We start from the raw sequence: 23,359 nt of genomic DNA, 5'->3' as shown, positions 1-23,359 counted from the left end.
GCCTTGACCACAAAACTCTATCTTGTTTTATATTCCATAGAACTGAATCTCAGCCACAAGATGAACTTAGTTGTTTTGGTCTTTTTTGGGGTTATTTTTGTAAAATAGGAAATATATTTTCCAGAATTTTATTCTTTAGTTTGAAGAGTAGAACTCGCAAATATTTGGCTCACGTCTTCTTGTTGAATTATCTTAACTTCTTTCTCCTGCCAGGTTTAGTGATTTGTATGAGGAGATCCAAAATGAGCCAGGACATAATGAAATCCTGTGCTGGCTTCTTAACTCTGCATCTGTCTATTATTGTTTCAGATTAAGGCTTTAGTATTGCTCTCTTTTAGGAATATTGAGAAAAAAGCTTCCTGTTGTCAATAGCAAAATCAATTACATTCACGTAGAGATGTCTCCTAATTTTTCTTTGTCTTTCCATTCATATTTTAATATTAAAGTGATTAAATAATACTAGCCCAAGTCTTGGTAATTTTTTTTTGCTTCATTAAATTATATGATACCTGAACTGAGCAAAAGGCTTGTATTCTCTACAGGCAGTGACTTTGAAGCAACATTTACTATGACTCTCCCAAGATGATGCAATAGAATCTGGATTTGTTGCACTTTACTATCATAATTCATTTTTAAATAATTGAAAATGTGAGTGTGGCTATTACTACACTCCTTTATAAATTTTTAAGTTGTATATATTAAGAAATGTGGTAATGCAGGAGGCAACCAAAGAACAATTGAAAATAGCCACAATGTCAGAAATAAAGGGTAAGCATTTAAAAAAAAATATATTAAAAAAATCTTTCCTAGATGGAGTGGAGTTGGGTGACTGAGCTGGAAACCCAGATATGGGATTAGTTGAATGAAGCCATAATTTGACTAAAGCACAAAAGAAAATACTCCTAAATTGAATTAAAAAGCTTTTCTTTTCTCTCAATAATCTTTTTAAGTTTTCAAGTGGTCCTCTGTGGTCTGCTACATTTGGTAATCTCTGCCTTTGCTCATCCAGTCTGTGACAGTCATAAGTAAGGTGCTGCTGGGTTATGGGATGCTGATGCTGCGTGTCCCCCCAGTGAGATCCAGGGTTAGCAGGGCAAGATCACTGCAATGGGGAAGACACAGAAGGTTTAAAACCTTGCAGAGTTTGTCATTTTGTCAACATCCTGTGCTCTTATCCTAAACACCCTGAGTGATCCAGGGAAGCCCAGTGGCATTCCTGCCTTTCTTGCCTGTTTTCAGGTAGGCTGAGATTGTTTAGAGTAACATCTGCTGATGTTACTGAGTACTTTCTACTGCCTAGGACTGACAGAGGGAAGGCTGCAAAATTCTGTCTCATTCAGGTAAAATCATGCCTGTTCTTGGATGATTTAGGAAGGCAGTGCAAGAGTCATTGGCTAATCTTATTTCCATTTCCCCCTAATAAAAGTGCCTCAGCACTTTTGCCTGATCTCTCACTGTTGTGTCACTTGGACTGTGCTAAGAATTTATCAAATACTAACACTTTGTCTATTAGTGATCAAATCCTGACAAATCTGATTTAGCAAAGGGGATTAAACCCCTTCAAACCAAATGAACACTTGGGCAGTGTCCCTGTGCTGTGCTAACACTTGGCTGCCACAAATGACACAAAACCACATCTGGTACATCCGTGCTCCACCATGCTGCAGTGGAATAGGCTACTTTAACCCAGGGAGAAAATACATTACTCTGACTGCTTTAGAACCTGCCTGTTGCACCTCAGCCACAAGGCAGTCTTAGTTCTTTTCTGGATACCTAATTTTCCCTAACAATAAACACTGGGAGGTTACTTTGTTTTATGGCACAATTGTCCTTTATTTTCTACCAAGTTTCTTAAAGTAACAGCTTAGCTTAAAAATTTCACTAAAATTAAAATTTAGGAATATTGAAAAAAGACTTCCTGTTGTCTAAAGGTTTGCTAAATTTTATTTACTTCCTGTGAAGTTCTATTTACTTCCTGTGAGATTAAGTCAGCAAAATAGAGAATTTTTGGAGCTACCTGAAGAACTACTCTCTTAGAAGTGCAGTTCTGACCAAGACAAATGTTTCTTCTTGATATAATTATTGATTAATTCTCTCTCTCCAACTGGAAAAAACAACTTGAAAGCTGAAAGACATGACATATCCTAGGAGCAACAGGGAAAAACAAATACACAACCTTAATTGATGTCCATCTAAAGAGCCCAGTGAGAGCACTTTGTTGTCTATATCCTGGATAGCTTTAAATTTAATATAACAAGATTTACAGGAATTGCCTTGCCTCCAATTTACCGAACATGTCACCCTTCTTAATGCATTTTTGATTCTTTTCAGATCCCTCCTCCTGATAGAGAAATCATATCTTGAACCTGTTTCGTCTTGGTTTTTTTTTCCGAATTTCTCAATGTTGACAGTGCTGGTGTAACCATATTATCTGTGGTCATGCTATTGTGGGTTTTTAAAAACATATAATAAATAGATGGGGAGCACATAGAAGTAAAGTTCCTGTTTCTCTATCTTAATATTTTTATGCATGGACTAAAATTCAGACTTATAAACCAAGATGATTGCTGTTCAAAAAACAAACCAAAACCAACAGTCAAGTTAAAAAAAAAAAATAAATGGCCTTGTGTTTGGGGCAAAGTGTCTGAATTCAGGGTCATCTGCTGCTGCCTGAATACATTTATTCTTTATGGTATTTTAGATTTTTTTTTTTTTAAATTAGTGAGACCATTTAAAGGCAGTTTTCACTGGGCATGAGTAGGAGAATGGGGCCATGTGACCTTGCAGAAAGTCTTCTCTCAAGCTTTTTATTTGTTTTTTAGATCTTTGAGGTTTTTTTCTAAGGTAAAATTTTGGGGTGACTATTTTTTCTTCCTTTTGAATTTAAAGACTCTGGGTTGCATTTAGAGGATATACAACTATTAAGTGAAACAAACTTTTGAAACATAAAGAAAGTAACTAAAGGAATAAGAGAAGGAAAGGAAGATGAAAGAACACCTCACAGAAAAATGATCCAAGTTTGGGAAGACACCTCACTTTGAGGACTTCTTTAAAAACCTTCCCAGGTTTTATAGATCTCTGAATGTCTTTGAAAAACTCAGCCTTCACTGACTGAGGAATATTGAATACAGTAATCAAGGTGATTTATTAAAAAAATATGGATATTGCTCTAGTACTGATATCCAACTGTGACGGACAAAAACTCTCTAACAGTATAAATCTAGAAAGTGTATGTTTATTGTGTGTGGGATCGCTCCCAAATCCACACCATGGCTTCCAGGTGATTACAGAGCCCTTTTATCCATACAAGTACTGAATACCCAAAATACAAATACATATTCATCATTTTGGTACATCCCATTCCCTGCTCTGTATGCTAATTACTCCAAAAACTATTAAGCATGCGTAGTTTGTTCCTTGAAATGGGTCGGTGTCCCTTTCATGGGGAGGGGTCCCAAAATGAGGAAGTCAATAAAGTCTTCCTCGTTCTGACCTTTCTACCTTTTCAATGCAAATGTGACAAATGAACTCTTGGTAGACCTCCCATTCCTTGTCTTCCATTGGTTTCAGAACAGAGGAGGCCCACAATTGTCTTATGTTCCTAAAAGCTATTTGTCATTTTCTATATTCTTCATTATAAACCCAGCTAACTAAACATTGTGCTGACAAGCAATCAATTATTAGTTAACTACTGACTCTTAACTTCATCAAAGCCTACTCATTTATTTTAATCAACTCTAGTAAGGCTTATCTCTAAAATCTTAGCTCCTCTAAAATCTCTAAATTCCTTAAAATTTACGTTTCACAGAGGGGGAAACACTTGCCAGGAGCCTCTTTCTCTATATATAGGCAAAGGGGCCAATGGGTATATCCTGCCTCAAGACACCTCATTGGCTATATGGAGAACAAAGAAGGATTTTGGCTTGTATGATCTTTATTAATCTGTGTAGATCAAGATACTGAAGCAGTTGTCCAAATTGTCAATGCAAGATTTGCTCCCAGGTTTCTCCATCTTTATAGCTCTGGTTATCCCAGTTGGCATAAAAACCCCAAAATCACAGAGAAGCTTATGGTATAGGCAAATATTTGAGTTAACTTTCCCCAGTTCTCAGTGGGGTTTTGGGGCACTTTTTGTGCTTATCAAAAAGTTCTTTCTCATAGTCAAACTTCTTTTTTTTTTTTTGAGGGCTGGGGGTGGGGTGTTTGGGTATGGTTTTGCCTCTGGCTTATCAAAGTGAAGTACTGAAATCAGGATTCCTGAGGAAATTGCCATCCCCTGAAGGCTGAGGTGTGAATCACTACAGCTGTATGGAAGGCACTGAAGTGATCCTGGGAACGTGTATTTTATTGGTCTGGGCAGAGCATCTCATCGTTACAGAGGCACTGTTTTGAACCTAATTTTATGTTCAAAGCTGGCTGGGGTAGTTTTCAGTGACCTCGCATTTCATCAGAGAGCAAGTTTCAGCAATCATTTGCACACTGGGAGAAGGATCATTGTGTCTCATTTGGCACATAATCTTTTATCCTTTCTGTTGTATACCTGCTGAGTGCACTGAATAAACCTAAAAGCAATTTAATAGCTATTCATGATGTGATGTCAAGCAGGCCTCAGGGAAAAAAGGCTTCTATTTTCCAGGCCAACCAACTTGCCATCGTGCCACTTTGCAGCACATGTACAATGCGTCATGTCACATTTCCAAACTCTTGGTGGCAGATCTAGCTGTTCTCCTCCTACAGCCCAGTCAGCCCTCCATGTCTGAATCCACACTGCATTAGGTATGATAGCTCAGACGAGCCATTTCACAAAAAGTCATTTTCTTCCAGCTGCGATAACAAATTCGTAGGTCTGTGGTAACCATCTACAGCTCTTGAGATAACAATACCCCCCACCTGAACAAATTATCCAGCCTTCAAACCTTTAGCTGTAACAAAAGACTTAGGTTATGGCTTTTTTAGACCTGCTGTATGGAGGTGTAAGAGGATTCCACACAGCCTAACTCCTCTGAAAGCATCACAGATAGAGCACTTTGTCAGCTGGCTTACAGTAAAGAGCATTCCATTAAAAATGGATGTGTACATATCTATGTCTTTGTGAAGGGTAATGTACTACAAAATGAATGACTTGGAACAACTGTTGTTCTGGTATCAGATTGAAAAGCCAGAAGACTGATCTGGGTGGTTCTTGCTGATCAGTCCCCTGTTCCAATATATATTCATTCCATGATTGCATTCAGCCCAGAAATTGCAAAAAGTTTTGTAATAGACCAGTGATGGACTTGAAAATTTGAGTTCCATTGTATTTTTCTAGGTGATTCAAGGAATGTGGCTAATGAACCTCTGACTCACTTGCATTTATTGGAAGGTCACAGGAAAACTGAGTCTTCTGAACTGACAAGGTGGTAACCCATTTTGTGGGACAAATTATTTTTCATTCCTTAAGTATGCATTAAACTACCATTAATCATGATAAAATCTTTATGTATTAATGGAGCTGTGCTGCATAATTTGGGAAGATTTTCGATTTATTCTAATATTCAACATCCACCATAAAGTATCTAGGCCAATAATAGTGACTTCTGTACACAGAAGATGGAGTAATATTTCTGCTTTAATTATAAAATAAGCTCTCTTTATACAAAAACAAAACAAAATGCTTATTATTTTAGGATAAAACTATAGACAGTAGCATGAATAATATACCACTGAAAGACTGGAATAACTCAGTACAAATGAACTTTACATGGATAGTAATTTTTCATTTCCTCCTAACTAGGAATTTTTTTATTGTCAATACCCTGGACTGTTGTTTTTTTCTTTTTTTTTTTTTTGTTTTGTTTTTTTTTTTTTTTTAATTTTTTACAACTTTGAAACATTTTATAGATAACTGCAAAGGTTGCAGATTAAATGTTCCTCAGTAAAAGAAAATTTAAGCAGCCTTCTGAGTGACGTAAAATCTACCATCTTAGGTTTTTGGCTATTAAAATGTCAGAATTTATCCACATATCTTGCATTAGATTATCAGGAGTGTTTCTGTTCTTTTGGATGTTAATTTCTTTTGAATACACAGTCAAATACTGTGTTGTCATAGGATGCCACAGTGTGGTAGCTGCTGGTAAATGCTGCAAGTTTAATAATAAATTTTTGAAATGTATTTTAATATGTGTTATCTTGATTTTTTAAATATTACTGTCCTTTTCCCAAAATAGACTTTTTTTTTTTTCTGAAAGTGAATTTTAAGACTTTTCATTATGCTTGTTTGGTTTTTTTTCCTAATGTTGCTAGGCTGCCTTTCTGAGCTCCTCATAATGTGTTATTTACAGACACACAAGTTGAGCATTAAATGATGCTATAAGGTGGAGTGCAGAGTTTAACTGTATATTGAAGCAGACTCTCTCCCACACCAGGAGTCACTCTGAAATGGATGATATATTGAAAAAAAAAAACAAAAAAAAACCCAAGGAATTGCCATCTGAATGATGTTTAGGCAATCATTAAGGAGCCTGTCATAGGCATAGTGGTTCTTATGCTGCTGAAGGAGCAGTTGAGGCACAGAAGGGACAGCACCAGGTACATCAGACACTCTGCATCTGCTTCATAAGGAACAGTATACAGATATAAATATATCATTGTACTTGTGGGAATTTAAAACTGCAAAAGTTACAGTGCAAGTAACTAGCAAGGAGCTTGCAAGAGTCTGGGATCTCCTTGTCTTTGTTTCCCCACAAAGATTTCCTGCTGTGGTTATGTTGATGCTGGTACTTTTTTGTCTGTTGAGAGAGATTTTTAAATAATTTAGGGCAAGGAAAACCAAAGTAAGAAGGGTCTTTATATCCTTCTGGCTGATAGAGGTTTAGGATATAGTTATTTTATTTATTAGCCTGTCAATCTGTTTTCTGTGTTTAGAACTCCTTATTTTTTGGTTATGGTCCGTTACCCTGACTGATCACTTTGATCTCAGGACATGGGTAGTGGAGAGAAATGAAAGAGTGCTTTGTCAAGAAAATCAGCTCCTCTTCTTCGGGAGATGGACAGCATGTGATAGGCTGTGAGTCAAGTGCTGCAGATGAGAATGGCACTATCCCCACCAGAACTGATGATAAGTCAGATTTATCCTTTCTTTTATTGTTCCTCTGAAATGGTTGTAATACACTTCAAAAAAAACTTTTTCATTTCCTAAGGCTCTGGCAGGATAATAGAAACCAAATTCTGTTCTGCCTATTATGTATGAGTTTGGGGCAAAGAGGAGTCCTGACTGCTGCAGAGCCTTGTTAGCTGGGAAAGCAGGTTCATGTGTGAACCACAGATTTTATTGGGCTGCCCTTTGCAAGCAGAATTATCTCCCTTCCAATGAAACAACTGGAGAGACTCTGCTTAAATTAAATCTTGATAGGAAATTCAATTGCTTTGTTTGTTTGACCAAGATCTCACAGGGAGTTTCACCAAGGCAGACCTGTTCCCTTCCCCTCAAGATTTTAAGTCTAGGCCAAATTGTTGCCTACCTTGTGGGGATTTTGTGAATTTGGCTTTTTGTGGAGGGTTTCTGTTGTAGGCTTTTTTTCCCTCATTTTCTCTTTCTCTGCTTCCTACACAGCTTATCAGTTTTGCAAGGAGCAAGACAGAAGAGTAGAAGAATAAACTGAATGTCTTCTCGACACAATAAGACAGCGACAGCCACTGACTGAGAATTAGAACTAAAAATATTCTTCTCTGTTCTGAAGGTGAATCTTTGAGATAAGAGTAATTTTGCTAATAAAAACCCCCTGATGTCTCATGTCGATAGACTTAATGCAGGACATTCTGACAGGAGTTCCCACTCCCATGTAGGTTTTTGTTTTGCTTAGAAAAAACATCAAGCATAGTAGAATATTTGTGGCCAAGATATTTCTGCCACTTCAGTCTGTCCTTTTTTTTGTTGCCATTCCTTCAGATAAGTTGATAATACATGGTAGAGGTAAACCACTATTTTAACAGCCAAAATGTGGTGTTTGTCTCTCTTCACACTGAATAGTTTTTTTCTACTGACTTACAAGTGGGACAACTGACCCAACAATAACCACATTCAAAGATGAACATCAGTGCCTCCTCTGAACTATGGCAGTTCTGAACACAGGTATGCAGAGGGAGCTGTATGACAAGAAAGACACACACAATTCCAGGGTCCAGCTCTTAATTTTAATAAACTTAGCCATTATCTCCGGGGACTTGTTTATTTGTTATTCTCTTTTTATTTCCCACCGAAAAAAAGTCTTTCATGAGGCAATATGTTTTTTTTTCCTTTTTGTCCCAAGAAACTTTAATTTGATGCAAGTGATACAAAAGTTGAGAAGAAATAACTTTGGAAAACAAAAGGGGAATAGCAATTAAGGGCAAATTTCCAAGAAGCATTTAAACAGCTAGAGATGCAGTTACACTTACAAAAGAAAATGTGACAGCTGCTTGTACTTGGATGTGCACAGCTGAGAGAAGTGGGGTGATTGCTTTTAGGAGCTTGGTGCTTTTTGTTTTTTGGTGTTTTGCTTTGTTTTTGGTTGGGGTTTTTTTTTTTTTGTTTTGTGTTTTTTTGGGTTTTTTTTTTGTGCTATTCTATGCATAAATACTTTTCTGTGGGGAAAAAAAGATTGGAGGGACTGTGGATTGGAGGGACTTCAGAACCTAATTCCACTTCTAGAGATTGTTCTTAACCTGAGATACAGGAAGTCTTAGATTAAACCCAATGTAGCCACAAGGTCAAAAGGCCTGATAAAGAACAAAAATGAAAGTTCTTTAAAGATCAAGCATTTGCTTGAAGTCATTTTGAAGTTGGCTGCCATTTCTCAAGCCAGGCAGAGCTCTGAATGTTTCAGAAGAAAGAATCAGCCCTGGCTCTGGAGTACACAAATTGTACCATGAATATTCTTTCCCATTCACTGAGCCCCATCCACTCCTATTCTGTAAGGAAAACACATTGTGGTTCCACAGCTTTGTTTGAGAGCCTGAGCACCCTTAGACTTTGGACTACCAATTCCCAGGTGAATATTAAAGAGAAAAGAGAGAAAAGAAAATAAGTCTAAAGTTCCTGCACAAATGTAATGTATCTAAGACATGCTGCCAGCCACACTTCCACGGTTGAAGCTGTCTGTCAGCAATTGTTTAATCACATTTCAAGTTTTAGTATATTGGTTTTTTTTGTGATGAATGGGCAAAAGGTAAAGATACTACTTGGGAAGAGGATAAATGTCCAGGAGAGCTGAAACTTTTTTTTAATATCTTTAAAAAACTAATTTCTTTTATTATTTAGGAACATAAATGAGAGAGAAATTCTAGGAACATTATTTCTGTAAGACACATTCCATCAAGAAAAAGAATAAAATACTATGACAATGATCCAAATTAATTATAATTCAATTTGTCCCTTGGACCTTTAAAGACCCAAACCTCTTTATTTTGCTGTTGTATGAAATTTCAGCTGTAACTCTTAGCTGTGTGATTGTGATACACTTTAACAGGATGTGCTTACTGGCTTCATGCAGATAGCTGGGTTTTCTAGCCTTAATAAGGTCTCAGGAGACTGCTTTTTCAAGGTAAAGCATTCTCATGTATGACTTTTCAATTAATTTTTTTTTATTGCACGAAGTTTACAGTTTTTGTCTCACATAATCTTCTAAATGGCTTCATGTCTACTGTAGCAACAGTGATAAATGAGGCAAGCATTTTCCTTTCGGTTATTCAAATTATCTTATGCTCAAAAGGCACATGGGAATGCATTTTATAACTTGCCTTTGATTACATGTTTTGGATCTTTTCACCTGGGTAAGTAAGCAGCTGAAAAATGTCACACAATTGTTAAATTACTCACAGATTTTTTTTTAGAAAGTCTTGATATTAGATGGATTTGGAGTGACTGATAGTGAGTAATTTGCTTTTAAAATAGTCCTAACAAAATAGGCTGTGCACTTGATAAGTCTTCTACTGTTTTGTTGGAGTGGAACAACACTGTCCAATATTTTTTGGAGAATGGAAAACTTAAAACCCAAACAAACCGCAAACTGTAGTCTTCTCTACAATATTGTGATTATATTCATTGGTTTAGAATTTTATCTGCACAGTAGGTCAAATCAGCTTCATAAGCAGCAGTTTAATGAAGTTGAGATTTCATCAAAATGGTATGCAGTTCAGTAATTTTCATTATTTTAAATGAAATATGGTGTACTCCTGCAATCCCAGGCCAACACTTGAGTGAAAAGTCAGTCTTATTCACCATTTTGAGACTTGGATATGTTCCTAAATACAGTGAGCCTGCTTGGGATACTCCAGATTCTTTAATTCCCTTCTGAAATCTGAGGAGCATCCAGTGCAGATTTTTCATTAATCCATTGGCTGTCATCTAACAGACTCTTAGTTCTGATGTGCAAGACAATTTCACATTAGGTAGTGATCCACAGACTTTGGGAGCCCTTGCTAAGGAGCCAGAGCCCAAAAACAGATGGATATATATAGATTTAAATATTATGTACACACATACCTTGCCAGCAAAAGTCAGAAATATGCAGAGCTCCCTAAGAACTCTACAGGGATCATATCCTATTTTAAATCAGTACATATATGTAGTGGAGCTGTTCAGAACACAAGGCAAATTGTACCTGTGTCTGCATGATTTGTTCCATGCTGTGCTCAGCAAATGTAAGTATCACAACACTGAGCTACCTCAGACACCAGCAGCTATGATGAATTAAAAAAAAAATTCACCAGTTGCATTCATGTATATTGAAAATGAGGTTTGAATGCTGAATTATGGGTGAAAATGTTCTGCAAAATATACTGGGGTTTAAATAACTTTTATAACACTCAAATTTGCTTTAATACTTTGCTACTCCTTGACGAAGAATCACATTTTAAGAATGGTCTCTATTTACATTTGAGGAGCTCTGCTCAGAGCAATAATGTCCAGAAGATGATATAACTGAGAGTAGACCTCATTACATAGTTTTAAAAATTTCTTCTACTGAAGCATCTGTTCTAAAGGAACTATGATAGATTTTACTGTGGTTGAAGTTCTCTTTCCATCCAAGGTGACAGAAATCTGTGGCTGTTTTTAATAAGGACCAAAATGTTACCTCAAGTACATTTAGAGGTAATTCTACAAAAATATCTTTTGCTTGGAATTAAAAGAGTTGTTCTTTCACTTGCAAACTCTAGTAACCCCTTACCTCTGTCCTGGTGGTGCATCTCAGCTCAGAAGAGGCTGAGAACAGGTGGAGAATGCACTGAAATGGGCAAAGCTGCTGCCAGCCCCATATGGCACAGCAGTGGATAGAGGTCCCTCCTTCTGGAGGCTCTGCGAAGTGACAATCTCCAGCCTCTGAGACGAAGTCTGGGATTATTTGCCATCAACATCAGATGTATTTATTCTGTGATCATAGTTTTCTGTGTGTGAAATGAAGTTGCTGTACTTCTAAGTTCAGTTTGAAAACATTAATTCATCAATTGCCCTGTTTCTGGGGTTGTTAGAATGTTGAGGGAAGTTTTAAACTAGAAAAAAGGAGTATATTTCTCTTCAGGTTTTAATGAACTCTTTCTAAAGAAATGAGAGATCCTGTTGGCTAGGGAAGTGAGGAATCATTTATGTTTCCTTCATGGACAAGGTGTCAGGCAACAGCAAAAGAGATTCTGCAAAGGAAGATGAGCCAGGAGCCAAGGGCAGCACCAAGACCAGCAGAGCAGAGCCAGCAGCCAACAGGGATGCAGCTGGCAGACCCAAAAATTCTGACCAAATCCATCTGAATTCAGGACAAGAAACTAGAGGTAGGAATCTGCCTCCACATAAGCATGATTATGGCATGGCTGAGAGAAGAGGGGTTCCTGAGATGCTCCAGGGAGGTTTGTGTCCTGGGACACTATTGTAAATGCAGGTGAACCCAATGGGAAGAAATGGCCATGTCTGACTCAATTCAGGAGGCTGAACGATTTCTTTATTATAACTATGCTAAAATACATTAATATACTATATAAAAAGGAAGATACTAAAACTACATACTACTTTCTCTAACTCTCTCACCACTTGTGACCCTCCCTGGAGAATCCAGCCCCAGGTGGGTTGGATTGGCCATCAGGCTCAAACAATCCTCACCAGAATCCAACCAAGCACTCACTCCAGGTAAACAATTCTCCAAACACATTCCACATAGGAAAAACAAGGAGCAGAAATAGAAATTGGTTTGTCTTTCATTTCTCTCTGTGAACCTCTATGAAAAATCCTGAGAGGGAGAGAAATGTGCTTGCCACAGGGCCCCAGGGGAGGCTTCTTTTGCTCTGACAATTCTGCTGAGTTTACACAACTGCTCTTCTGGGGCAGACTTTGTGCTGCTGATCTGGGGCAGGATGGATGAGAATGCAGGAGCTCACACAGAAGGGAGGTTACAGGTTCTTCAGGGTGGTCAGATTGCTGGTGAGCTCCTGACATCAGCAACATGTGTCACACCCCTGCCTTATTTGCTGTAACTCCATTAGTGAAAATGAGTTCAATTAGCTGAGCTGTTAATGTATATTCATCTGTCAACATGGTTCTTACAGCTTGTTGCAAGTCTGCTTCTTCAGAACACTGGGACCCTATCAAAAATAAAAAGGCACCTGTCAAAAATCACAAAACTTTTTAATTGTGTTTTGATGGATAATAAAAAAACTTTTAGGTGCTATTTGTTTGAATTTGAAAATCCTAAGGATTTTCTCATGAGGAAGTTTCTAAAAATGGTTTTTGAAGGTTGAGGTATAGGAATGCCAGTCTTAAAAAGAAATCAAGGTGAAGCTGTACCTCTACAAGGGCATATAGTACAGGTTAGTACAATGAGGTGGGTTAAGTGCAAAAGACTGAGAAGCCTCCCAATTGTTAAATAGTGTCAGCTCCCCAGGGTGCAACAGTCCTCTTTGAGATCCCTATTTTCCTGCAGTAGAGTACTGTCTTTAATAACATATCAAAAATGGATGCACTTTTCAATATTGGCCAGAATTGGAAAAAAAAATCTGACCTTTCTCAGATTAGATTTTTAGGGATTTACCGTTTTGTTCATGCTACTTTTTACTTTTTTTCTGCTGTAGATTGAAAAAAGTGGGTGAATATTTAAATGCTTATATTATGTGCAGTCATTGGCTAGTAACTTTGCTCTGTCTCTATTTTCTATTAAAATATTAAATATAGCTATCTGAAATTTCAAGTGGATGACAATAAAAAATATTACACATGGATCTAGCCAGAAATTTCTATTTTGGCATACAAATCCAAGTCAATCAGATTTGCAGGAGACATCTGTGAGAAGCTCATTTTCAGCAGGTTGCTTTTAATCAGTCTGAGTATTTCCTTGACCACATCAGACTTCTGTAAGCACTGAAGGAGAACGGTTTCTAGCAAGTGGTGCAGCATATAGCCTTATAAAATTCTGGTGCCATTGAAATAATTTGGTTTTTTAAATTTTTTTAAAGCTTAAATGACTGCAAGTAATAATAAAGCTGACTTTAATACTTCTTAAAGCCATTGAGTTTAGCACTGGATGTAGTGAGTTGTAATATCTTTTATTAGCAGAAGGGAGAGGATTCAGATATTAGGTAGTCCTAATGAAAATAGTAGTCCTTGCGTTTTGTTTTGTGGTATAGGTATTGCTATTTACTATTCAACTTTTTTTTAAATTTTAGAGTAAAAAAAAAAGAGAAATATATCCAAAAGCATTTTGTTTTATCTGTGTAGTTAGTGGGCACCAACAATTTCTGCAGATGCTACTTGAATGTGCTAAGGAAATATTTCTGTGTCTGCCCTGAGGGGTTCTGACTCCCAGGGAAGCACTGACTTTAACCCTAATTCATGGAGAAGGCTTCCAAAGCCTCAAAATAAATTAGAGACCACAAAAGTATGAAATAGATTATAGAGAGTAGTATAGTACGTCACTTCAGTGAGAAATTTAGGTTTTAGGATTCTGTAGATGGGAACAAGATGGAGGGTATAAGGTGTTGTCTTGTGTTCCTTTTTCTTCCTTCTCCTTCATGGGTTTAGGTGGTATCTTATAATTAGGTAGAAAAATCAGCATTAAGAGTTTTGGGGGTCAGCTATTGCATTAGAAGGGAAACTAAGTGTCACTTCTTAATTAAGCAACTTAGTTTTTGGTTAGGCTTAAAAGGCCTTGTGACACGAGATTGTGAGCAGTTTTTGTGCTGTTTTCCTGCATACAAGGTCTGGTGCAGACAGAGTGCTGAAGTTTTGATAAGATAACAATAAAACAAAAAGCTAAAGACCAATAAAACCCTGTGCATCTCCCTTTCCTAACACAAAGCTGCTCCAAGAGGGTTTCCCCTGTCAATAGAGCCCCCAAGGAGATGCCCAGTGTGGGGCCAACGAAACCACAGGTGATGCCTTGGTTAGGTCAGGGGGATGCCTTACACTCCTGGGCTGAGGGGAGGGGCTGCACAGCACCTTTGGCCTCTTGCTGGGGCACTCAGGGGGACTTGGACTGTGTTGGAGCCCAGCACATCCCTCTGGCTGCCCTGGCTGTCTCCAGACCCTAGCAGGGGTTTCAGAGACCCTGGCATGAAGTCAAAAACACCTGTGACTTTGGTTTTAGTCTGTGGAAAAAGCTTCCAACTCTGTATGACGAATCAAAAGCCACAAAGGTTTGAGTAATATGATAGTTGAGTTAACACAGGGTGGAAAAGTAGAAATTTGGATTTTTAGAATGTAGTTCAGGGGGTCAAGATGAAGGGATTTGGGCATGTCCTGACCTTCTCCTTCTTCTTGCCCTCCATGTCTTGCTGTGGTGGTGACACTTTTCTATTGGTTTGAGGTAGAGACACACTGTCTAACATAGATGATAGGTATTGGCTCAATATTGTAAACAGACTACGTGTAACTTGATATAAAATGTAAATTCTGCCAGAGGTGACAGGCAGAATGACATGACCTCCTTGCTAGACAGAGCTCAGCAGGTCAGAGAAAGAATGTCATAGACAAGGAAAAATAAACAACCTTGAGAAGCTGATCCTACTCATTCAGACTCCTCCTTTGGCTGCACGGGCTGGGAAACGAGGACTTTTACATTATTGGGGTCATCCCAGCACCACAGACCCCAAGAGTCTTGGATCACAGGATGCATTGAGCAGCACCTACACAACCTCTGTTCAAAAACAAGGCCAGCAAGGTGACGTGACAGCCTGGTGTCCCTGTGAGCACCAGCTAGCCTCAGGAAAAGGACAGCAAAGCTGGCTCACCAGCTTGAGCTAAGTGCTGTGTAAGGAAGGCTCACCCACTCTTTACAGAGCATGAGGATGTTAGGGGTAATACCAGGCGTGATAGAGAAGTTCCATTATTACAACCAGTAGGCAACCAGTTAGACTGTTTCCCTTTTTAAAATATCCAAAAATGTGCCAGATTATAGCCCAAATTTGGCCAACAAACTCTGGTCAAAGACACTTTTATCTCACTCTATGATGGTCCAGCTCATAGCATGATATGATCTTGCTTTAGGCTCTGTCAGACAAATAATGAAGATCTCTTCTCGAGGTATTCAGATTTACTCCTAAATATTCAGCAGAGGCTAGCCTAAATGAAATAGGTCTCCAAATGACACTTTTTGCCCATCATTCTACTTTAAAAAAGAGAATTTAGAAACGACATAAATTTTGTTACTAGTGCTTCAAGTTCTCTCTAACAATGTCGTATAAAACATCATCAATGTAAGTATTCTTCAATGTCTCCTAACTAAAATTTGCAGTGAAAAGCAGAGGGAGAAACATGTATGTTTCTTTCTATCTTTCTTCTGAAATAAAACCTTGTTATCTCTAAGGAGAAGCTGCAAAATGAAGTGATTGTGTAATTTCATTAACCTTTGGTTGTTACCAATTTTGCCTTAATGGCAATATGTAAATTTTCCCTCAATTTGGATGTCATTCTGCTGGCATATGGAATATTGTTCATAGGATTCTGACTGGGTCAGTAGATGTTTCTTCTGTCAGTGGTATTTGAGAAAGCAGAATCTTACTGCCAATAAAAAGTGTGCTGTAACATCTTTAATATGCAAACATATGTTCATCTTGAAACTGCCCTTGTTGCTAATAGCTGCAAGCTGACATCTGCTTCTGTTAGGGAGCCTTGTCTAGGTCTCCAAGAGCTATTTGAAGAGAAAAGCCTGTGGTGAGTGGCAGAGTTCAAACTATGAAGGGATTTCAGCTATACTGAAGAAAATATTATATTAATTTGTTATATATTTTATATGAAATACATATTATATATTAATACTAATATATATTATTAAGAATTATTAATTTGTGTATAATATATTAAGAAAATATTTTTTCAAAATATGAAATCTTTCTGGAACTAATTGGAGTAGCTTGAATCAGTCTTGCAACATGATAGACTAGGGAGCACTTTCCAAATTCAATGTGTAAGTGGTTCAGATGAACATGATTAGTGAGTTTAATAACTGGATTGCCCAATAATTTGCTTTCCTAGCATGTCAGCATTGTGTACAGCTGTATCTCATTTGCTGCACTCAAATAAATATTAGTTAACTTTAGGGGCAGCCAGAGTGAAGCCATCAATTCACAGATATCCTTGCTGGCAGCCCTGTCACTATAACTCCAGAGCCATTGGCTCCAAAGCCTTTCCCACACTGCTTTCTCAGTCATGCAGTGCCTCAAAAGCCTGAATTAAAGTACAGTACAGCATAATAGACCAGACAAAAGCTTTCTGTTCTGCCTTTAAGGAACACCATTTTAGTCTTCAACCTGCACAGTGAGGAAGAGGCAGGGTGCAGAAAGGAGGAGGAGTGACAAAGTAAGGATGATATAAAGGGTTTCTGTCTGGTAATGTACAGCAGTACTTCTCGTTTCCTTTAACATCTGCTGCTGCAGAAGTTCAGGCTAGAAATGCTGGTATGGGGATATATTTTGGATTTGTGCTGAAAATCACTTTAATAATAAAGGGATGTTTTTGTAATATCTGAGCAGCATTTACCCAGAGCCAAGGCCTTTTCTGCTCCTCACCCCACACACTGGGGAGGAGGCTGGAGGTGCACAAGCAGCTGGGGAGGGGGACATAGCTGACCCCAAGTGACCCACGGGACTTCCCAGACCATGTGGGATCATTTTTAGCCAGAAAGAAACCTGGGCAGTAAGGACTGAAGGGGGAACATTTGGAGTGACTGTGTTTGGCATTTCCCAAGTCACCACTGGGCAGGATGGAGCCCAGCTTTCCTGCAGGATGGCTGAGCACTGCACCCTCATAGGAAATGGGGAAGGAATTCCTTGTTTTGCTTTGCTTGTGTACAAAGTTCTTGCTTTACCTGTAAACTGACTTTGTTTCAACCTATTATTTTTGTCACTTCACCCTTCTGGTTCTCTTCCCTATCCCACTGCAGGGAATGAGGGAACAGCTGCATGAGGCTGAGCTGCCTACAGGGGTTAACCCATGGCATTACCTTAGGACAGGGAGGATTTTCCCTATTCATATTTCAGAGGCTTTTCTTCAGTATCATAATTTCAACTACTGTTTGATAATATTGCTGTGACATCAGAGAAAAAGATTCTGTCAAGAGTTCAATTTAATATTTTATTTTTTACACTTGTGAAGGAGCGCTGATAGTAATTCCCCTCTATTCTACGTTAAACTATTTAAAAAGATGTCTCTGTGGGTCCCATCTGCAAGCTGATGAATCTGAAATTTGTAGCAGCAATGCTGGGAAGAGGCTGGCTGTTCCTTACCCTGAGCTGCATATTTTTGGATTTGTAGATCCAAATTCCTGCAGTTTCAAGAGTATTTGTTATTAAATGACATCTCCTGACATTGAGGCCATCTACAGCCATTAAGGCTGTAGTGAAGTGGAGTTTAGTTAAGGTCCTGAAGTGGAGCATGGCTGAGGGGCAGGGTTTGCCATCCTGTGCCAGGACACAGCCTTTTGGAAGAAATAGATTGTTTGGAAGAAGAAGAAGACACAAGATGATAAATGGACCAAGTATTAATTAGCAGTTAATTACTCCAGAGGGAGGACAGACAGCTTGAAAGCAATTTGTAGGCTTAGTCTGGGAAATGGTTTCCCCTCAGAAGTGCTGCAAAGGAGAGCTGTGGCCTTGGAGAGGAGGAGGTGGGCGAGCTGCTCAGCTGGGCATGACACCCTCTGAAGCTGAACTGCAGCTCATGAAATGTTTTCTCTGCATTTGACTCATTTGTTACATCAGGTTAACAAACACCAAGCCAAATCTATTCAACATTTTCCTGACTAATACTGAATTCCTGGAATTTGCAGGAATCTGTTAGTTACTAATTGTACTTATTGTCCCAGTTCAAAGCACACATTAGTACAAGCCAATTTGTGGTCCACAAAAGGATTTCACTGCAGGCTGAGTGAGGATGGTTGCATATATTCACACTACTTTTATTTGGAGAAATAATTCTCTTTCAGCCTGTTCCTGTCGCTTTGTATTTTTGCCACCCTGGTGTGTGATTAGAGGATGGTGTGTGTGTTTCATAACAAGGGTCCAAAAGAAGATCCAAAGACTAAATATAATGCTTCATTTTGTAGTGAATCTCTGCTACTAATATATTTTTTCTTGCTCCTGTAAGTATTTTTTTAAATAGCCATAAACTGAAAAAAAATTACAATATTTTAGTGGCTAAATAAATGTAGAAGGGCAATTCTAAATTGTCTATCAATAGTTTCTTCCCAAAGCATTACGAAGTTACCACTGTTAGCTATGGTGCCCTGCTTCAATGCAGCAAAACCACAACCCCTAGTGGGATCACTAGTTCAATACAGTGGAATATTATTTATATTCAGTATTCCAATTTATTTCTTGTTTAAATTCTTTGGTTTTTTCTATACTAGTTCCTCTTTAAAGTACTGCATGAAGGTTTGTGTGTATGTTCCTCCCACCCTTGCACAGATCACTGTGCTCAGATCTTTAAGCTGTTATGGCTGGTTTGGGAATAAGACAATAATTTTATTGGATTGTGGCCCCTATTGGAAGCATCAAATCTTCCTGGTACTTTAAGAAGGGATTTTTTTAGTGAGTCTAGGAGTATCTTAAAATTAAATTACTTGTGAAACAAGATGAGATTTTCCTAGTTATCTTGTTTTCTCTGTAAAATACACCCTCTGGCACTCCAGATCTCCCGTGTGAAGTGACCCAATGTAGAGTTCAGGACTTGTGTAAATTATGGAATATTTCTTTCCTTTGCTACTCTGGATTACTTGATTAGACTCACTCTTCCACTAGGAGTTTAGGCTTGCAGAGCAAAGCCAATGTGCAATGGGTATCCCTGACTGAAAGGGGGAACACACCAGTTTCTGGAAGACAAAATAAAACTGGAACCACAATAATGCTCAGTGACAGAAGTTCCAAAGCACCCCTAGACTTTTGTAATGCCTCTTTTATAGAAAGAAACTTTTTAAAAACTCAGTATTTTATCAGAAGTTTATATGGGGAAAGAGAAACCTCTACAGTTTTGTGACTATGTCCAGAAATCAAGAAAAAATAAAGATGAAAACTTATATTTCAAGAAGGGACTGAACTGCACAAGGTCAACCTGACTGCTTTCATTAACAGCTTCTGAAATGTACTGTCACAGAGGGAAGTTGTTTGTATTCTTTTGTAGTTGAACATAACTAAGCAGAGGCTCAAAAATTAATTCTCAAAGAGGTAATTAAAATTAATGTATATGATGGATAGAGGAGAGGAGGAAGTATAACAGCTTGTGGCTAAGTAAATCATAATCTTGGGAAAAAAACATGAGGTTGTGTATGACCAGTAATTGGAGAATAGTGGGAGAGAGGGTTGCGCTCTTCTGAAGAGACAGAAGCTTACCTGATGGCTGATAAGTGGCTTTAACTCTCTGCTCTGGAATCTAAATCAGGTAGAAATATTCTGCTCTCAAGGTCTCCTGCCTGGGGTATTCCCTTGAGCATTGAAAGTACTATATATTCACCTGCTGTACTCTAGTGACCCACTCTACTGCCCAGCTTTTCCTTTTGAAGAACAAAAATCTATTTTACCCCTTTCTTGTTATTTAGGGGAGTTTCTTGTTTGTCCTAAATGAATAGGACTCCAATTAAGTCCCTGTATTAATTAGAATAAAGCAAGATTTCAAGGACTGTGAGCAAAGTATGGAATTTAATTGTTTTACTATAATTCAGTATGTCTTAATTTTATGCATATATTTAATAACATTTATTTTACAAATACTCTATCTCAAACATTATTTTAGTAGGAAAATTAACCTCTGTGAAGAAATTAACCTTTAGTCACATGAACCCCTTAATCCAGAAGTAGTAGTAGGGTTCCCTAGATCAGATTTCAAGGGGAGCATTCTTTGTGCAGGTTTGTGTTTTGCCTGAGAGTCCTGGCAGCAGAGCATCCTTCTGGCTTGATGCATGAGATTCTGAAGGACCAAAATCTTCTTTTAATCCTTTTTTCTTTGCCCCCTTCAAGGTTGGTTTCTGTGATATTGCCAGTCACTGACTGATCCCTTAGTTTCTTCCAGTGCAGCCGAGAAAACTCTTTTCATTTGCTAGAATTAGGAAGGTGAGCTTATTTATAAAACCTAAATCAGAAAATGTAGGGGACAAGACTTTCAAATAAAGAACCTGGTTGTTTTGGGATTTTATAATTAATCTGACCTTAATAATTAGCATATGGACCTATATTCATCTGAATTTAATCTCTTCAAATTCAACATCAGTCTCTTTCTCAAGAAAATGCTGTTTGAAGCCTCCTTTTTGCTTTTTTTTTTTAATTTAAACCTCCTTATGAAGCTGATTTGTGAAAGTCCAGGATAATTCCCTTTTAAATTAAAAATAATATTTGATTCCCCTAGCCAGCAATTAATGTGTTTGTGATCTCCTTCCAATTGTCTGGGAAATGGAAGAGTGCAAAATAAAAAAAAAATCTTTTTTATGTTAGCTTCCTAGATGGTATTGTTTTTCTAAGAAAATGCCTGCAAAGCAACCTGTTGTTCCATAGAGGACATATACATGCTGTGTTTCAGTTAAAAAAGAGCAGCTATGAATGTCAAAACAAAACAATTAGGGAAAGATTAATTGCATTTTTCAGGTAGCTAATCTTTGTTCAAAAAAACCAAAAACAACAAAACAATCTTGCAAGGTTTTCCCTCTCCTAGCATTTTTTCTTGCTTAGTTTGTTTTGCTGTGAGGCCTTGGGTTTTAGGGTGGGTTTTTTTATATTAACATCTGCCATCTCTCTTGCAGAAAGTAGAAGATGGATTGTGCATGCAGTAGGGATTGTAAAAGGAAGCAAAGGGAGTCCTATGATTAAGATAATAAAATTATATAGAGATTTTTCTTTTCTTTTTCTTTCCTCTGCAGATTTTCTTTTTATGCTAGATGGCATCGTTAGAAGCAGTTCTGTGTGTGGCTATAACTCTCATTTTCAGAACACACTAACACTGTGCTGTGCCTGCTAAAGCATCTCCCTTGAAGAAGGGACCTCTTAGCACAGGCACACTGCTGCACCAGGGCTGCTGACAGACCCCAAAGCTTTTGCTTGCTGGATGACCCTGGCTCTATCTGCTTTGCCTAAAAAACAGGATTAAAAGCCCATCTTTCTCTTTTTTTTCTGGCAAAGATATCTTTTGCAGCTCAAGCTATTGATTATTTCAAAGCCAATAAACACTTAACACTCCTTGCCTCAGTCTTGCATCCTTAAAATGTGCAAGTAACATCACCCTTTATCTTTCCAACATGTGAAATTAAAAAGGGGAAGGAAGATTTTCACCCTTGAGAAACTCAGAGGCTCTCCTCAGCATTGAAATAAGTTCTGTGACTACACCATGGGCAAAGAGGAGATCTTAAAAAAAAAAAAAAATACTGTTAATTATTTCCACTACCTGGACCTCGCTCTATTCCTGTGGTGACCAATAATAGGACACAAGAAAATAGCAAGAGGTTGTGCCAGGAGAGGCTCAGAATGCATGTTAGGAAAAGGTTCTTCACCCAGAGAGTGGCTGGTCACTGTTCCCCAGGGAAGTGGGTTTAGCAGTTTGGATTTGGGTAGTCCTGCAGGGACCAGAGACTTTGAGCCAATGATCCTTATGGGTCCATTCCAGCCTGAGATTCTCTTTGATTCGTGACAGGTTTCAATATCTACAGTGTATGGAAATTCTCTTGTGGTCCTTGAACTCATGACCCTGAGTAGTAAGGCTGAGAAGCTTCACTCTGGGAAGGATTATATAGAAGGAGGAAAAGGTATAAAGGGCTGTTTGTGCTTTGTTTTGCTTTTCTTTTAGGAAAGGACACCTTTTTACCTTTCATTTACAAAAATAAAAAATTACTATGCAAAAGGTGAAAAATAACCTTCTTACTGCAGAACATACATTTTCATTTTTCCTATTCATTAAAAATTCCCCAACACTTCTTTATTGCAAATATTCAAAGACAACCTGTTTACTTGACTTAAACTGGATACAAAATTTTGCAAATTATAGTGATTCAAATGTGGCCTGTTCATCATGGAGGGCAGACCCTCCATGCTATTCTGGTATTCTGTGGCAGTCAATTGAAACTCTATTTCATAAAGTAACAGGATTTTCCAGAGACACAGTCCTCCAATGTCCTGCATCTAATTGCAGAATCCAGGGCTTCAGGATTTCTGTCCATCTAATGAATTTCCTTGTGATCTCATTTTCCAAAGCAGTAACTGTTTATTTCTCTTTATTTCTTGCCAATAAGAACTGGGCTAAAGGAAAGTTACTCATAAGACTTTGAAGTATTGAGTCATTCATTTAGTCACAGAAATAATTAACGGCTGTAGTTTTACATTAACTGTTTTTCTGTTACACTAGATAGGAATTTAATCTAGGTTTTAAATCATCTGCAATCATTAAAGAAAAAAAAAAAAACAAAAAACAAAGCCAACCAACCAAAAATAGTTTTTCTTCTTTGCATTGAAAGCTAATTTCTCTTTTGTGTTAGATGACTAAGTACCTACCACCAGAAATAAAAGGGAGTACAAAACAGCTAAGCATAATAGTACAGAACAATTAAATATGGAAAGGACAAAAAAAAAACCCCAAATGAAAACCCCCAAAACAAACAAATAAACCCCCTCACTGGTGGGGTGACAACTGAGAAACTACCCCAGGTGTTAGAAGAGTTCTACAGCACCAGCCTGGTGCAGAGAGATTTCAAAGAATCCAAAAACCTCTGTAATGTTGCTTTTAGCTTTGCCTTGATTTAGGGAAAGGAAACATACAGGGAATTCAGTCATCTTTCTGTCAACAGCAGGAGGTTATTTTTTAAGGTCTGTCTTACAGGGGGTCAGTCCTTCTTGGGGATCCTTCACTTCCCCCTGTCACGGGGGCTGGGTGAAGGTGGTGAGACCCTCTCTGGGA

At 38.0% G+C, this 23,359-nt stretch overlaps 1 long non-coding RNA gene across 1 annotated transcript in view; it reads left to right on the top strand.

Moving 5' to 3' along the window:
* Nucleotides 1-22,479, top strand: part of LOC146763289 (uncharacterized) — a 30,460-nt gene extending 7,981 nt beyond the window's left edge. Inside the window, exons 2-3 of the long non-coding RNA XR_014952532.1 lie at nucleotides 5,309-5,396; nucleotides 7,592-22,479. This is a non-coding gene — a long non-coding RNA (uncharacterized LOC146763289). The remainder of the gene's footprint in view (nucleotides 1-5,308; nucleotides 5,397-7,591) is intronic.
* The last annotated feature ends 880 nt before the right edge of the window (nucleotides 22,480-23,359 follow it).

This window comes from Lonchura striata, chromosome 4A (genome assembly GCF_050655825.1).
Source record: "Lonchura striata isolate lonStrDom1 chromosome 4A, ASM5065582v1, whole genome shotgun sequence".
In the NCBI taxonomy this organism is placed as follows: domain Eukaryota; kingdom Metazoa; phylum Chordata; class Aves; order Passeriformes; family Estrildidae; genus Lonchura; species Lonchura striata.
The sequence above is the reverse complement of the archived record's forward strand: the minus strand, read 5'-3'. Positions and strand labels throughout refer to the sequence as shown.